This window comes from Oryctolagus cuniculus, chromosome 3, assembly GCF_964237555.1.
Source record: "Oryctolagus cuniculus chromosome 3, mOryCun1.1, whole genome shotgun sequence".
NCBI classification, from domain to species: domain Eukaryota; kingdom Metazoa; phylum Chordata; class Mammalia; order Lagomorpha; family Leporidae; genus Oryctolagus; species Oryctolagus cuniculus.
The window spans coordinates 155,877,508-155,894,522 of NC_091434.1; the positions used below are offsets into that span (position 1 = coordinate 155,877,508).

General features: G+C 35.9%; 1 pseudogene; it reads right to left on the reverse strand.

The window, feature by feature from the left end:
• Nucleotides 1-17,015, reverse strand: part of LOC100343302 (mitochondrial import inner membrane translocase subunit Tim17-A pseudogene) — a 90,570-nt pseudogene that overhangs the window by 39,585 nt on the left and 33,970 nt on the right.

Genomic DNA, 17,015 nt, shown 5'->3' on the forward strand with positions numbered 1-17,015 from the left:
GCTAGGCATTGTGATACAACGGATTAGGCCAATGATTGGGCCATCCTCACCCATATGGGAGTGCCACTCTGCTTCAATCCAGGATCTGAGAAAAGCACAGTGTCCTTTATCAACAATTTGTTAAGAACTTCAGATCTCAGTGAGGGTAAATAATGGAGGTAGTACTTGAATGTAGAAAATATCGACATCTGTACATTTTTTCTATCACTAGGCTCTTTGTTAGATAAAACAGGACAACTTGGAAATATACCTGACAGAGAATCAGCTTACAAATGGCTATTTAGAAATATAAAGACAATAAAAACAAGTGTGCAATATATGTTACAAATAGTGGCTAAAGACAATATGAAAGCCCATAAAATAGAATAGGATTAATTAATTAGCAAGTGAATGGTATAGGCAATAGGTATGGGAAGAATTTTTTTTTAAGATAATTTTTTTTTTTAACTTAGGAAAGAATTTAAAGGAGGGAGAAACTCTCTGGCTTGGTTGTCAGAACCAGGCTCACAGTTAGAATGCCAGGACTGGTGAGCCCACACCAGTTCCTCACCCAAGTTTAAATTCTCATAGGAGACGTTAACTTCAGCTTCCTCATCTGACAATTTTATATATGCCTTCAAGGAGAAACCGCTTGTGCTGTTTTGGATTTCAAATTTGTTAAGTATTGTTCAAGAATGCAGTATGGTTTTTCACATAAGCTAGGTCAATGGCCCTTCCTTTTCCTCCTGGGAAGATTCTGACTTGAATGTAATCATTAATTGACTGGACTGTGTGCACTATCATGTATCCCAAGGATTGCAGCCGTTAGCTTTATAACATTCTTTAATATTTACATAAAATAGAATTTGGGTGAAATGCATATCTGATAAAACTTTTTGAGCAAATTCTGTTTATTAGTGAAATACATAAACTAAAGGTGTATAGTCTTCTATCTAGGCATAAGCCTTTAGGGAAAATTATGCAAACATTCCCACTTACCTGAATGGAGTCTATAATTAAAGAAAACATAAACTAAATTATGCTATGATAATAAGCAAATCCCTAATTTAAGTAATGTGTTTAATGATTTACATCTCTATCCAGTAGGAGAGCTTTGATCATCAAATTGTCTCTCAGATATCAGCTTAATTATAAAAGATTGTTGACTTCAACATATTCATATGTTCATTGTGTAGATCCTTTTTTGAAACTTCAGGTATTGATAATGAGTGAACTCTGACCATTGTGGATGTTGAAAACAAATAACAAGCTAGGGATTGTGAAAGGAGACACAAGAATTACTTGGCTCTAGACCCTTCAGAGTAATGCATCATCCACATAATACCTAATTCAGCTTTGTACAGCAGAGGGAAATGTTTCAAGGCCTATTATTTTGGGCTTGCTCATGTGCACAGACAAATGTTCATCTTACTGATAAATTTTACTAGTTACACATTTCACATGGAGGTATCAGTGATTGATGAAAAATGTTCAACTAAATTATCACTCTAGTCACACATAATATATAGCATGAATGCTTAAAGTTGAGTTTTGATTTAATCACTATGGGTTCAAGTCCTGGTTCCAGTACCCAACAGTTTTATGTTCTTTGACATGTTGCTAAAACCTTCAAAATCACACTTTTTAGTTGGTAATTTTGTTGTAGCAATGATGCCTGCCTAACAATTGTATTGGACTCACCAAATACCAAGACCTAAGTATAGCGCATACTAAACGCTCATAGTGGGGCCTCCATTGTGGCGCAGTGGTTTAAGCCACCATTTCTAATAGCTGGCATCCAGTTCTAGTCCTGGCTACTCCATGTCTGACCCAGCTCCTTGATAACATGCCTTGGAAAGCATTGGAATATGGCTGAAGTGTTGGGATACCTGCACCCACTTGGAGTCCTGGACAGAATCATGCTCCTGGTTTCAGCCTGGCCCCGTCCTGATTGTCGTGGACATTTGGGGAGTGAACTAGTAGATGGAAGACTCAGTTCTTTGTCCCTCTGTCTCTCTCTACCTCTTTCTCTCTGTCTACCTGTAACTCTGCTTTTCAAACAAATAAACATTAAAAAAAAAAGCTTGTGGTGTTAGTTATAATCTATTTCCTTTTATATACAACACTTATGTAACAATAAACTATACTCAAAAAAATGATGGCATAACTTTGGTATAGGTAAAGGATAAAAGTAAACCTATCTGTTGAAAGGTATAGCTGCAGGCTATTTAGTACCCGTTCTTTTGATGCATTTCGGAATTTTTAAATCAAATGCTTACGATATTTTGTGAATTTCATGAGTTTTTTCAATCTGCCTTTCCCTCTAGCTATAATCAATACATTTTTGTTTGTTTTACTCTATTGACCAATGTATTGTATCTTCTTTAGTACTCACAGAAACAGGGCCCTTGCTATGGGTAAGAAAAAGAAATGAGTGATTACATAAGGAATACAAAAGTCTCTAAGATTTCCTGATACATCTTCTTACTTATTTTAAGATCTGAAAATATATGCAATCAGACTTCAGTTCTTTGTGTAATTTAAGTATAACTAAACTTCAAGTAATCAATGCCAGCCACTGAATGTTTAGTTTAGCTTCTTCCTATTGTTCTGGGGGTAGCAGGTGGGGACATTTCCATGTTGTTCACAATCTAGGTGGTAAAAATATCCACTTTTTACTTAGGTAGATTATATACTTTTTCTGCTCTTTATCATCCTGCTTTTAAGTGTGTGTGTTTTACTTAATGCACTATTATTATAATTAATCTTATTGTAATGTATAATTCTTTCCAGAGTATAGATTATTATAAGATAAACTTTGCCAATATACAAGAGTTACTTCAAGGCCTTTCCTGCTATTTAATGAGGTTGCCTTGGGAGTCAGGACTCTACCAGGGACAAATTCTATGAGTTTGGCTGACTCATTCCAGATCCCAAAGTGTCAAAGTTCTAGAAAGTAAAGTCACAGAGGGATGCTCCGTAAAGGAGATACAAGTCTGTTAGTTAATTTGCTACAAGATCTGTACAATATGGATGGTCTACAGTTTTGCTTAAATATCAGAGTCAGGGATTATATCATTTCAGGTTAAAAAACACATGAATTTCAATAATATCAAGCTATAAGTAAATCATCATTAGCTATGTAATCATAGGCTCCAACAGTAAACTTTTGTCAACTTGAAGGAAAAAAAACAACACATTTTTCTACACTGAACTAGTATCAGAGTATGTATATGTAGCATTAACATACAGCACTGCAGGAGCATTAACATGTGGTGTGTGACAGGGAACAGTTTCCTAAGTTTGATTCAAGAGCTTTCATGAAAGGAAAGCATGTTTATAGAACGAGGTAGGTCTAACACGTTCCCCAGGATGGCATTGTGGCACAGTGAGTTAAGCCACTAGCTGCGATGCCAGCATCCTATATGATTGCCAGTTTCAGTACTGGTTGCTCCACTTCTGATCCAGGTCCTTGCTAATGCACCTGGGAGAGCAGGAAAAGACAGCCTTGTAACCAATGTAGGAAAGACAGATGGAGTTTCAGACTCTTATATTTGGCCTGGCCCAGCCCTGGCCATTGTGGTCATTTGGGGAGTGAACCAGCAAATGGAAAGTACCCCCGCTCTGTTAACTCTGACTTTCAAATAAATAAATCTTTTTTAAAAATGTATAACATGTTCCAAAGTTTGACCATGTTTCAGAATATCTGCAATCCATAGTGTCAAACCAAAATAACGTGTGTTTGTTTGTTTGGAGAAGAATAATACACTTCTTTCTTAAAGATTTTATTTATTTGAGAGGTAGAGTCACAGACAGAGAGAGGCAGACAAAGGGAGAAGGGTCTTCCATCCGCTGGCTCATTCCCCCAATGGCTGCAAGGCTGGAGCTTACCCAATTGAAGCCAGGAGCCAGGAGCATGTTCTGGGTCTCCCACCTGGGTAGGTGCAGGGGCACAAGCACTTGGGCCATCTTCTATGGCTTTCTCAGGCCATAGCAGAGAGCTAGATTGGAAGAGGAGCCAGCCAGGACACGAAACGGTGCCCATAAAGGATTCCCACGCCACGAGTGGAGGCTTAGTCCACTATATCACAGTGAAAGCCCCAGAATAATACACTTCTAATTCAATCAGTTTCTCTTGATAATGAATCGTCACTGGTAAAGTATATGGGCTATGTGAAGATCTCACTTCATGGGCATTCATAAAAATTTCAAAAATAATCCATGCATGTAGAAATGTATAAATATATTCTTAAAATGAGATTATATTTTTAATACCTTAGCAATTTCTAAAAACCTGTGAATATTATAATATCAAAGCAGTTTAGGTCAGAATAAATGAGTTCATCTTACATTACCTTATGCCATGACCTTCTGTCCATTTTGAGGATTAAGATTTGCATACCAATGAACATCTCACCAATTTTCTTGCTTTTATGCTGAAGGGCCAAATACTTTGTAGTATAATATCTTGCCCTGTTATTTTTGGTATAATCTTTATATCAATGTGGGTTCATGGATATTATGTCTCTAACTTCTTGAATTATAGTGATATTTTGTGAAAGGATTTCAATAAATCTCTTCAGTGGTTTGTGAAAACAAAGATATAAAATAACATTAACATGAATCTTGTTCTGTCCTGTATATTGTTACAATAGAAATTGCTCTAAAACAGTAGCAACATTAGTAATAATTAGTAACAAACAGTAACAATAAAAACTAACTTAGTAATAATATTCATAATTATTACTTTTAATTTGTAAAACAGTGCCATTGATTTGGCTGCATAATTAATTTTAAAACATACTTGAGATATAAGGCAATGCAAGTAGTAAAAAATAAGTTCCTTACTTTGCCTGATAAACTATTGAAACCTTTTTCATCTTTCCTGCTGTCTTAGATCTAATCTAGATAATAAATGAGGTTTTTGTTCTTTTTTTGCTTCTTTGGGTTTTTTTGTCTGTTTCCTCATCTAGATCAAACTTACCTATTTCTCAGTGGAACACTATTAGAACTCATTAGATTGTGTATGTTAACAAAACTGAAATTAGACAGTTGAAAGATACAATCGCTAGGTTGTTGGTGTTAGGACTCAAGACTGACATATCAGAAGGACCCTGATGTTTCTTACTATAGATCTTTCGTGGTTTTAATTACATTTTGTATGGGCACATCAATTCCAACAACAACAACAAAAATCAGTAGAGCTTTTGTCTGGGTTCATGTTGAACACACAAACCAAAAAGGAAAACAAAAGATGATATCATGACTGAGAATATGAATCCATTAATACATTGAATATATACTTGAACCTTTTCTTTCAGTCAATGCTTTCAAATTTCCAGTGCTACACAAATGCCTGGTAGATAGGTAAGACATTTTCTAATTCCTCGATACTCCAATCTTTGTTTCTATGGTAATGTGACTCCGTGTCAGTGCTTTGCCTCAACCCTTGGTCCTAGGTTATGTCCTTTACCCTCATCTTTGACCCTGGCCATTTGGCATGTCAACTCAGGGCTATCAACACTGTTCTTGTATGAACAACTCGTTCCATAAGTCAGTGTTCCCACAAACTCCTGCTCACCAGCATTCCTGCACCTTCGTCTCTGCCCTCTCTGCTCAGAAGGGCTCTGCCATCCTCTCTCTCTTCACCAGAGCATCTTCTGGTTCCCCAACAACATCCCCAGTTCTTAGTCAACAAGGGTCCACCATACACATCAGGCACATACTTGGATATCCATGAGGCTCACCTATTGCTTTTGTGTCTCCTCTCAAAGTTCAGAGATTCATTCAATGACTCAAAGTCACTGCCTTATATGTTATAATTAGCTATGTCAGAAGAGTATATGTGCTTCCAAATGTACTGTCACAGCCAAATAAGGAAAGCTCTTGTGTTTGGTTTTCAGATTTTAATAAGAACTTATATTCTACTGATACCTGTGTAATTGAATATTTTCTGATTTATTTTTGTAGAACTTAACTTCCCTCAATTTTTCATTCTGAGTGGTTGTTAAAATGAAACCTGAATGATATGATATTTAGAAAAGTCATCTTGGAAGAGTATGATGAAAAAGGTAATATGAGAGTGATTGTTACTGCTTCTGACAATGCATTTGGTAACTTGTTATCTGATAGCTTCATAGTGATTCCTAGGCATAGAGGTATAAGTGAAGTTAGAAAATGTGAAATGCTAGCGGGTGTTTATTGTTCCACATGAGTTGGGCAATTATTACAATAAAAGAGAAGACCTCAAGACAAATTTAGCAAGATTTTAAGCAGACATGAAAAAAAGAATAGAAACAATCTACATAACTTGATTGCTTTTTAGCCCCAAAACAGGGTAAAAGAAGGCTGAGAATATCTCTGTGCAAATGAGAGCAATTCCAATTATTCAATTAAGCACAGCCTTTCTGCTCTGAGGAAAATATCAGAATTTTAATGCGGCCTTCCTAGTAAGCTTGCTTTGTCAGATTGTGTAAGCATCTTGAAATAACATAGAGAAATGGAAGAATCAGGATGGAGAAACAAATATAAAAATTAGATATATGACCATTATTGTAGTGTAGATATTCATAGAAGAAAGTAAATCAGGGCCAGTGCCACGTCTCAATAAGCTAATCCTCCGCCTGCGGCGCCAGCACCCCAGGTTCTAGTCCTGGCGAGGGCGCCGGATTCTGTCCCGGTTACCCCCTTCCTGTCCAGCTCTCTGCTGTGGCTTGGGGGGTACAGTGGAGGATGGCCCAGGTCCTTGGGCCCTGCACCCTCGTGGGAGACCAGAGAAGCACCTGGCTCCTGGCTTTGGCTCAGCGCAATGCGCCGGCCAAAGAGGCCATTGGAGAGTGAACCAACGGAAAAAAGGAAGACCTTTCTCTCTGTCTCTCTCTCTCACTGTCCGCTCTGCCTGTAAAAAAAAAAAAAAAAAAAAAAAAAGTAAATCAGAAGCCTACTATGTTTTTGCAGTATTTATTCCAAGTTTGAAGATTTGCTCAACACAAACCACTTTAAAAATTCTGTGACTGTTGAAACTGTAATATTAATCTTGGGCTCAAATTAGAACAAAACAAGTGTGACATAAAAGTTAATCAGGCACCAATGATAGAATTTGAAGAAATTCTAAGTTTCTGAGATCTGATGATTACTGTGAAATGAAAATTTAGATAGTCATGATTTTTTAGAAACTTAATCTGTAAATCTCATTTGCAATACCAGGTGTCTTAAAAGATTAATGAAAAAGCATGCTGTTTTAAAAAGTATGTATAGATTTCAAAAAATTTGTATTAAGTTTATTTCCATTTTTCCACAAACTTTTTGAAGTCCAGTCCTATCGGAACAATTGTAATCAAACCATTTTGTTTTAAAACATTTCTTCCATCTTCTTACACTCTGCAGTCAAAATCAAATACTTACAATTTCTACAAGGCCCAATATTATCTGATGCTATCTACCTTTTATTTTTCAGTACTGGAGTCTTGTTGCTATTCAAACATACTAGACATATTCTGAGTCAGATTGTTGGCTCTACTTGGAGCACTTTCCCCCAGATGTTATCTATCCACAGCGAAGCTGTGAGCCAAGGGTTAGCAAAGCTCCTTTCCCTCTTGTGTGAGAAGGTGCCCTTCCTCAAGCGACCAGTTCTAACAGTTTGGAACATTATAAAGATAGCACTCTAAATAAAATTATTTTATTTTATTATTTTATTTATTTATAATTATAAATTATTTAATCCCTTTTTGCAGAAATCATCCTTACATGGTAAATTTCACTTAGATTGGATATAAGAAAGCATATATGAACTGAAATACCAGTGATTTGGAATTTTCCACATGCATGAACTGTAGTAACTCTTGTAACAGTGTGTCCCTTGCATGTCCATGGAAACTGCATATGGAGATATAACTTTTTTTTTTTTCTCATGGGGCAGAGGGCTTTCAAAAATGTGTTATTTCGGAGTCCTGTGCATCAAGAGTGTAACTCCCAAGAATAACTTATTTTCATGTGACTTTTCCAAACTTGTTCCTCAATAGATTTCAAGTGTCATTATCCCCAAAACAGGACATATGAACTTTCTATTTCATAAGTTAGAACTCTGCTTTCACAAGTGTCCTCTCACAGGTGATTTCATGGCTGGATCACTAAATTTATACCTATTGGTGTTGAAAATTTTCCACTATATCAACAGAACAAGCAAGAGAAAAAGGGAGAAAATATTTACTTAGCTATTATATATATTATATATATATATATTATTATATATATATTATATATTTCCCCATCCAACACATACACACACACACACACATACACACACATGCACACACACCCATACACACCCCACTTCCCCAGCTATCCCTGAGAGGCAAAATCTTGTTTCTGCTCTGTTACAAACACCAATAAGAACACTGTTACTAGCACTAATAAGAGCATGTGGCTTATGGTGATGAATCTCCTTGGTCAATTTGATTGGGCCACAGGATGTCTAGATTATTGCTAAAACATGATCGGGGGGGTTTCTGTAACGATGTTTCTGGGAGAGATTAACATTTGATTTGGTAGAATGAGTTCTGCTTAACTGCCCTCCCTAAAGAATATGAGGTTCATCTAGTCAGTTCCAAAAAGATCACAATAGTTGGCCTTCCTCTGGTAATAGAGAATTCCTACTGGCTCACTGCCTTTATGGGAAGCATTTGCTTTTTCCTAACTTCAAACTGAACCATTGGCTTTCTTATTAGAGCAGCCTTGAGGCTAGACTTAACCCATCACTGTCCCACCTATGTCAACTCACCCAGCAGATCTTGGGGTTTGTCATCCTCCATAAATATGAGAACCAAGTTATATTAGAGAGGTAGATAGATAGATAGACATGGATAGATTTGTAGATTTATACTATTTTTTGGAGAACATATAGATACTCACAATAGGCAACTAATACATATTCTAGAAGAATCTCATTTTTTCCCTCAAACATCAATACCTAAGTGTGGTTCCTGGGTTCTACCTTAATAATCAAATATCTATAAGTAAAAAACACATAATTAGATCAAGATTGTGTCTGGGCAGTTTGCAAGCAAAATAGAGTTTCAATCTTAAACATGCTGCTATTTCTCTGAAGTGGAAGAAAATGTTATTTGTTAAATTCTAGCATGAAAATTAAGAACCTAAATAACTTACAACTAATTTTCTTTAAACATTCTTAATAAATATGATGAAACACTGATAGAAACATGAATAGAAGTCTCACAAAATATTGATGTGGTCCTGAGTATCTTAATTTTTATTTTAGGTCCTTGTCCTCACAGAGATAATAATTCAGTGTGGAGTCATCCATGCATGCATCCATATACAGTATGAATGAGAAAAGGATTTATTTAACAGTGAGAGAATAAACATACATACATACATGAGGGTGGTCATCCCACATGGAGAAATACATATTATGAATGGGCCAGAGCCTGGTCCATGGCAAAAAGTGCTCTCTCCTATTCTCAGCCTCTTTTATGATGAGGGAATGATAATTTAATATGATACACAAATGGGGCTAGGATCTTAGCATGTTTTCTAGAATTGGATTCAAATCAAGGGGAATTCTGGGAAGGTGGGAATATCAATGTGGCAGTTAAAGGCATAAGCTCATATTGCAAGGGTGGAAGAATCCCACGTCACCTAAATTAAATGCCTAGAAATATCATAAAAGTATAAGAAAAAGAATAAAGTTAATTAAAGTCATTGATGGATCTGACTGGGAAATTTAGCCTCCATATATCAAAGGTATCATTTAACTTAAAATATTTTTAAAAGGAAAATAGATAAATATGACAACCAAGTTGATATTCATAATGTATAAATTATTACTATGATTAAACAAGAAAAGTGAACATCTCAGCAGAAATTGGGATATGTTATATAAGTAGGAAATTAAAAAGAAATGAAAATGGACAATGTTGACAACTAAGCCAAGTTTCACAAGTAAGCAAATGAAGCTAAAGCAACAGTGAAATACAATGTTCAATAATATGGTTAGAAATAATTTCACTGTCTGAAAACAAATACTGTCTAAAATTGCTATAGCTTTCTGTGGGACATGTGACAGAATTTCTGTAAAGACTTCCACATATATATAATTAGCCATTAAAATATTACAGCATTTTTAAGAGTAAACAAGTGAAAATTGAGTCCATGGTAAATAGCAAAGGGACTGCACTGATCCATATAATGGATACTATTCAATTACCAAAATAAATGAAATTGGTCTGTTTTATTTTTAGTAAAAATAGCAATTTGTAGAATTAGGCATATATCATACTTATGTTTAAAATATCTACACACACACACACACACAGATGGGTTCTCCTGAAAGAGAAGCCAAATTAACAAAAGAAAGTATATATCTTCAATACATAACTTTTTCTCTCTTTTTTTAATAATAGCATATTATTCCAAGAATTAAAATATTTTAAACACATCTATAAACATGCATATACTTGAAATATGAGCTTGATAAATGTTTATATCCTCCTTATAAATGTAGGCATTATCTGAATGTATATGGTAACATGTTATTATTTGATAATCAAATATTTCATAAAAATCTACTTTAATAAGATAAAATATTAAGCAACAGAATAATAAATTAATTTGTATTGGCTAATTTTCATCACTTTAGTGTACAACATTGGAGAGAGAGAGAGACTTTGTACTAAATTCATTGTTTTAAGTCATAAATATTAGATATATGCCTCTAAATAATTATTACATATAGGATGAAAATGAAAATGCTTTTATTGCCAAGATTAGTGATCATATAAAGTATAGTCATATGAGGAAATACAATTAAGATAGTACCTCAAGTCTTTTTCTTCAATATATCTTCAAAATTACAAATTACTGAATGGTACTGTGCACAGTAGGTTAAGCTGCTACTTCCAATGCCAACATCTCATATCAGAGTACAGGTTAAAATTCCAACTACGCTGCCTCTGATACAGCTCCCTGGAAAGTCAGCATAGGATGGCCCAAGTATGTGGGCCCCTGTCACCCATATGGGAGACTCGTAGAGTTCCTGGATCCTTACTTCAGGCTGGCCCAGACTTGGCAACTTCAGCCATTTGAAAAGTGAACCAGCACTAAGAAGATCTCTCTCTCCTTCTCTTTCTCTCCACTCTTGGTTGCTCTGCCTTTCTAATGAAATAATTAATTTTTAAATAGAAAAATATAAATTAAAATGCTTAATATTTTCAGATGATATATTTCAAACTATGAGAAAATAATAGTGATTTAAGAGAGTAATAACTATAATCACTTTAACTGAATACCTTTTAAAATAATCTTCCATATGTTAAAAATTTATACCTCTAAAGAAAAATTGAGTTCAGATTGCTCCCCAACTTTAGTAAGAGTAGGTTCTAATAAATATTAATATTTCCCATATTATCAAAAGGAAATTATTCATAACTCTAGACTGCATCCTGGAACACTGTTTTCTTTGCTCTTGAAAAATACAGCACTGCTTGGGAAGTGGAACAACACACAGATACATGTGATATGTATAATATAGCTAACTCGGGAATTTTACATCAATTCCCAAACCCGCCTTGCCCTTTGTTAACTGTAGCTACCAGTTTTGTTTGTTTTTGGTAATCATCAAATATAAAAATAACTTCTGAATGCATCAGATAATTTTCCCATGAGTAGTAGCTACTTTGTGTCTATGCATGTGTGGTGTTTGTATGAGTGTGCATATGTATATAATTCTCTGGGGCATGGTTTGCACAGGTAAAAATTACTCAATATGGGCCCAGCACTGTGGTGCAGTGGGTAGAGCTACCTTCTGGAGAGCCGGCATCCCATATGGGTAGCAGTGAGTCCTGGCTGCTCTACTTCCTATCCAGCTCCCTGTTAATGTGCCTGAGAAAGCAGCAGAGGATGGCCCAAGTGCTGGGGCTGCTGGACCCATGTGGGAGACCTTGGCTCCTGGCTTCGAATTGGCCCAGCTCGGGCCATTGTAGCCATTTGTTGTGGAGTGAATGAGCAGATGGAAGATACTCTTGCTCTCTCTCTCTCTCTCCCTTTCTCCTTCTCTGTAATTCTGACTTTCAAATAACTAAATTAGTAAATCCTAAAAAAATATTTGCTCAAAGATAAAAGTAAAGAAGATATGGGGTATACTAATATACTCATTGTGCTTGAGCACCTTTCTTTCAAAGAGTTAAAAACAGTTTTGTCATTTTATAGTAATATGTGGTTTCCAAAGTGATAAAGGAGAAGGATTTGAGCTTCAAGTCAGTAGCCACTGTCTGCACGTGTTCATTCTCTCAAGGTTAAAAGAAAGTGGGTGGTATTTCAACTTTTATTGAATAGTTAGGGAAACTGAAATGAAACAGAATCGTATTGTTTCTCAAAAGTCATACAACTAATCAGCAATAGTAAACATTACAGTGTCCACTATTAGTGCCTATTTGAGGCACTTTGTTTCTATTGTATTTTAGTACATATTTTACACCCTTAAATGCTGGACTTTTTTCTTTAATACAGACCACGAAACTGAGGCTCAGGGAGATTAAATCACTTAAAGTTTATAACATAGTTTACCTCTCAAGATTAATATAGCCAATTATTTGAGAGGAGACAGGTAGAAATTTGGGAGCACATACACTTCTGTTTGCCCTTTACTCCTAGCCCAAGCTGAAACTACTTATCTCCTCTCAAAATGTGGCTATATTAATAGGTAAAGGTCAGCTATGATATGAGTTCCCAGGAAAGTACTTTAAATGTTTACTATAATGAGAAAACTAATTAGTGGATCAGCTGTATCATGGTTAAAAAGGGAGTGCAATTGTGTCACTTTCAAGTTATACAGTAATCATAATAATAAAGTGCTTCTAATTGCAAACATGGTAATTCAATTTATTTCATAATGAAACTTTTCATGTTTCCATTTCTAAATACTCCAAAGCATTCTCAAGCTTATCTCTTTCAAAGCATAAACATGACGACTATTATTCCACTTGCAACTTCAGTTTTTCATTTTGTTTTGCTTTTCATATTAAAGTAATGAAAGAGATATATTTAACCTACCTTGAGACCACATCATCACAGAGCTGACCAGCGTACCTTCACAGAAGGAACTCTTTATTTCCCCTGTTCTGTAAGCCAAAATTGTATTTTCTTAGCCACCATGGTTTGGGGAATGGGAAGAGTTTTGCTCTGCAATATGAAAGCAGAAGGAGTAACTGATATTTAATTTAAGTATTTTATCAGCCACAGATAAGAGCTGCCTCACAGAAGAGAAAGAATTTTTTAAATTTTTATTAACCATTGAACATTTACACAACAACAATATTATAAAGAACATTTTTACAGAGCACATTTCACAGACTGAATCCAATAAATACAAGACAGTAGGCATTGTGCTCAGTAATGTGCCTAGGTAGGGTCACAGGCATGTCATTCTAGTAAGTATTTGAATATACCAAAAATACTTAAAGCTCTTAATTGATCAAAAAAGTTTTTAAAAAAGCCTATTGACCTCAGCAGCAGAGTTATTATTTCTCATGTGTAACCAAGTGAGTGTTAGCCATAGCCAAAGGCAGCATTGTAGAAAAAATACAGTATGGCCATTGAACCCTACCAGTTGTGAGGATTGGTACAAATCATTACACTGCTCATTTCTAAATGAATAATCATTATTGACCCACTTACACTCCTAGTCTATATGAAGTCAAAAACAATTAGCATTTGTAACACATTGCAAATGGCATGGAGCTGAATAAATGTAAGATATTTGTATTGTACATTGCTGTACTTATGGGTAATTTAGCTCTCATGGTCAAGCAAATGTCATAGCCAGCTTGTAGAAATACCAAATGATTCCTAATCCTTGAATCAATTCATTAGGGTCCTGGAATTGATCATATTCACAATTTGTCTATAATTCCAACCAAATTCATAAATCACAACGTGAATTCCTGTCACCAGGACATAGTCAACAGAAGCAAAGAACTGGCAATACAGCAAGTTTTGTTTGCTCTCAACAAGTCTTTGGTCAAAACCAAAAAGCCCTAGGACCAGCTTGTGTTTCATGTTGACTGAGATCCATTTTTATTGCTAAGAACGATCATTTCTAGTTTTCAAAGGTTCATCTTGTGTAATGAGAGATAGAATGATTCACCTTAAAACTGACTCACAAAATCTGCTAAACAGATGCCCATATTTCTGCTTAGTGTCTGAAATGCTCTTTGCATGATTGATAATTCTGATTCCATCATCTATGTAGATGGGCAATTATGGTAATGTACTGTGTAGTAACACCTTCCTTTGGGCCCACATTGCTAATGAGTTAGGAGCTCCTTTTCTAATACTGGATGTTCCCTTAGTGACCTCTTCAACATAGCACTCCAGCAGCTGCCACTGATTAATTGCTATTTAATTAAATTTGTTCTCTTGGCTTTAAACTTTGGGACAGTTTTAAAAATAAATCATAAGAGCACATTTCCAGGCCTTACCTTGGACAAATCATGGTATTTACCAGGATTCTGAAAAATATTTCTTATTTTACCAGGATTCACCAGGTACTATGGTATACAATTCATAATGATATTGATAAATATAATTTTCTGGCTAATTTTACAAATCAATGGTAATGCTATGATAAGTAAATGATGATTTATTTAGGTTAATGGTATCATCACTGAAAATAGTAATAATTTATTTACTGCACAAAATACACCGGGTTGGGGCCAAAATTATGTTGCAGCAGATTAAGCCACTACTTGTGACACTGGACTCTCATGGTGGAGTGCTGGTTTAAGTCCTGCCTGTTCTGCCTCTGATTCAGCCTCCTGCTAAAGCATCTGGCAATGCAGCAGTGGACAGCTCAAGAACTTGGGCCCCTGGCACCTGGGTGGGAGATCAGGAGGGAGTCTGCGGCTCTTAAGTTTCACCTGGCCCAGACCTGGCTCTTGTAGCCATTTGGGATTGAACCAGTAGATGAAGGATCTCTCTCTCTCTCTCTCTCTCTTTCCTTTGTTCTACATTTTAAATAAGTAAATAATAAAACTTTAAGTAAACATAGATATACAAGAATTCTTCTCAAATAACAAAGGAAGAACTGCTGTACCCACCATAAAGAATAATAATAAAGAATTGTCGCTCCCTTGCCTGCAAAGGAATGACACTGCTCCCAGCTTATCGATCTTCAGTAGACTTTTATTTAAATAGGATAGAAAAAGAAACCCTTGAGCAAGGGGAGCTCCAAAAGAAAGGGGAAGCTCCCGTTACTATTTCACGAACGGCTTATATAGTATATCATTGCAGAAGCATGTAAGCAAGCTTAGTCCACGCTACAGCCCATGCGGCGGTGCTCCAATCGGGTGCCTGATCACGCACAGTCCATGCGCTCCTTGTCCAACCACAAAGGTGATCACGCGCCTTCATCCAATCAAGCTCCTGGTCACGTAGCAGGCGACTCGGGTGCTAACAACAAGCTTCCACCTGGTGTTTTCTCAGCCTTGGTCAGTGGGAAAAGAAGTACGGCAAGCCCCAAGGCCATAGTTGTAGACTCAACCCTGGGGTTATGGAAAGGTCCCGATATCGCAGCTCAACAGAAACCATAAACATCCACACAGCAGTAACTATTGCAAACGGTCAGCAAGCTAAGCCTTAGCATGTGGGCCCATGGCCGGCTCATGGGTCCCCACAAAGAATAAAATATATAAAATGGGAGTTTTCAAATGAAATAAAGACTCTGCAAAGTAATAAAAACTATTAAAATCATAGGCCTGAGAGATACAGTTTTAGTTATGAAACATTTCTTTGAATGAGCTTAACAATGGATTGGAAATGTTGAAAGTAAAATCAAAGACCAAGAGATACTTTAATGATCAAAAGTGAAGAAAAGAGAATAAAAAAACTAAAGAAAAAGAATAGTATCTCTATAATCAATGAGGCAATGTTAATTTCTCTAATATATAATTTTAATACCCAAATCTAGACAAGGTTGGAAAACTATTCCAAGATATAGTGACAATAACATCTAAAATGTGATGAGTGTCATTGATTTATATATCCAAGTAGGATAAATATAAAGCAAACCTAAATACATCAGTCATATAATCACACAGATTCATGCATCCAATTTAGAGCAAATAAAAGTAAAGCAGACAGATGTAAAAGAAACATTGTCTACCAGCAAACCAGAATAAGAATGACAGCTGAATTCTCTTGAGGAGATATCAGGTAAGATCTTAAACTGAAAAAATAAAAACTACAGTCCCAATAACATATGAAGGCTAAATATTTCTTAAAGTTGAGAATATAAACAAACATTCAACTAACATAAACTATGACTATTCATTGCAATCTCAAATCATGAGCTAAATTAAATCCTAAATGATTCCATCAATTCGAAGGCTAATGAGACCAAGTGAAAAATCATATCTACGAGATAGAATGAAGAACATCAGAAATAATTGAGAATTGCAATAAAAAAAGGCTTCTTGGATCTCATAATTTTCTCAAAGGAAAATCAACTACTTGAAGTAAAAATAATAAGCCTAAAAAAGTTATATGTTTGTGGAAGTTAAGAAATCTAAGGGCCGGCGCTGTGGCATAGCAGGTAAAGCCACTGCCTGCAGTGCTGGCATCCCACATAGCAGTGGTTCAAGCCCTGGCTGCTCCACTTCTGATCCAGCTCTCTGCTATGGCTTGGGAAAGCAGTAAAAGATAGTCCAAGTTCTGGGGGCCCTGCACCTGCATGGGAGACCCAGAAGAGGCTCCTTGCTCCTGGCTCCTGGCTTTGGATCAGCCTAGTTCTGGGTTTTGTGACCATCTGGGGAATGAACCAGTGAATGGAAGTCTCTCTCTCTCTCTCTCTCTCTCTCTTTCTCTGTAACTCCGCCTTTCAAATAAATATATAAACCTTAAAAAAAAGGAATCTATAATAGTATCACAAAGGACATGAGATTTGAAAACAGAATGATGAGTTGAAGGCTATAACAGTTGGAATAGGAAAGTAGGAAGCAGGAAATGGAAAGCCTAAGTGGAAT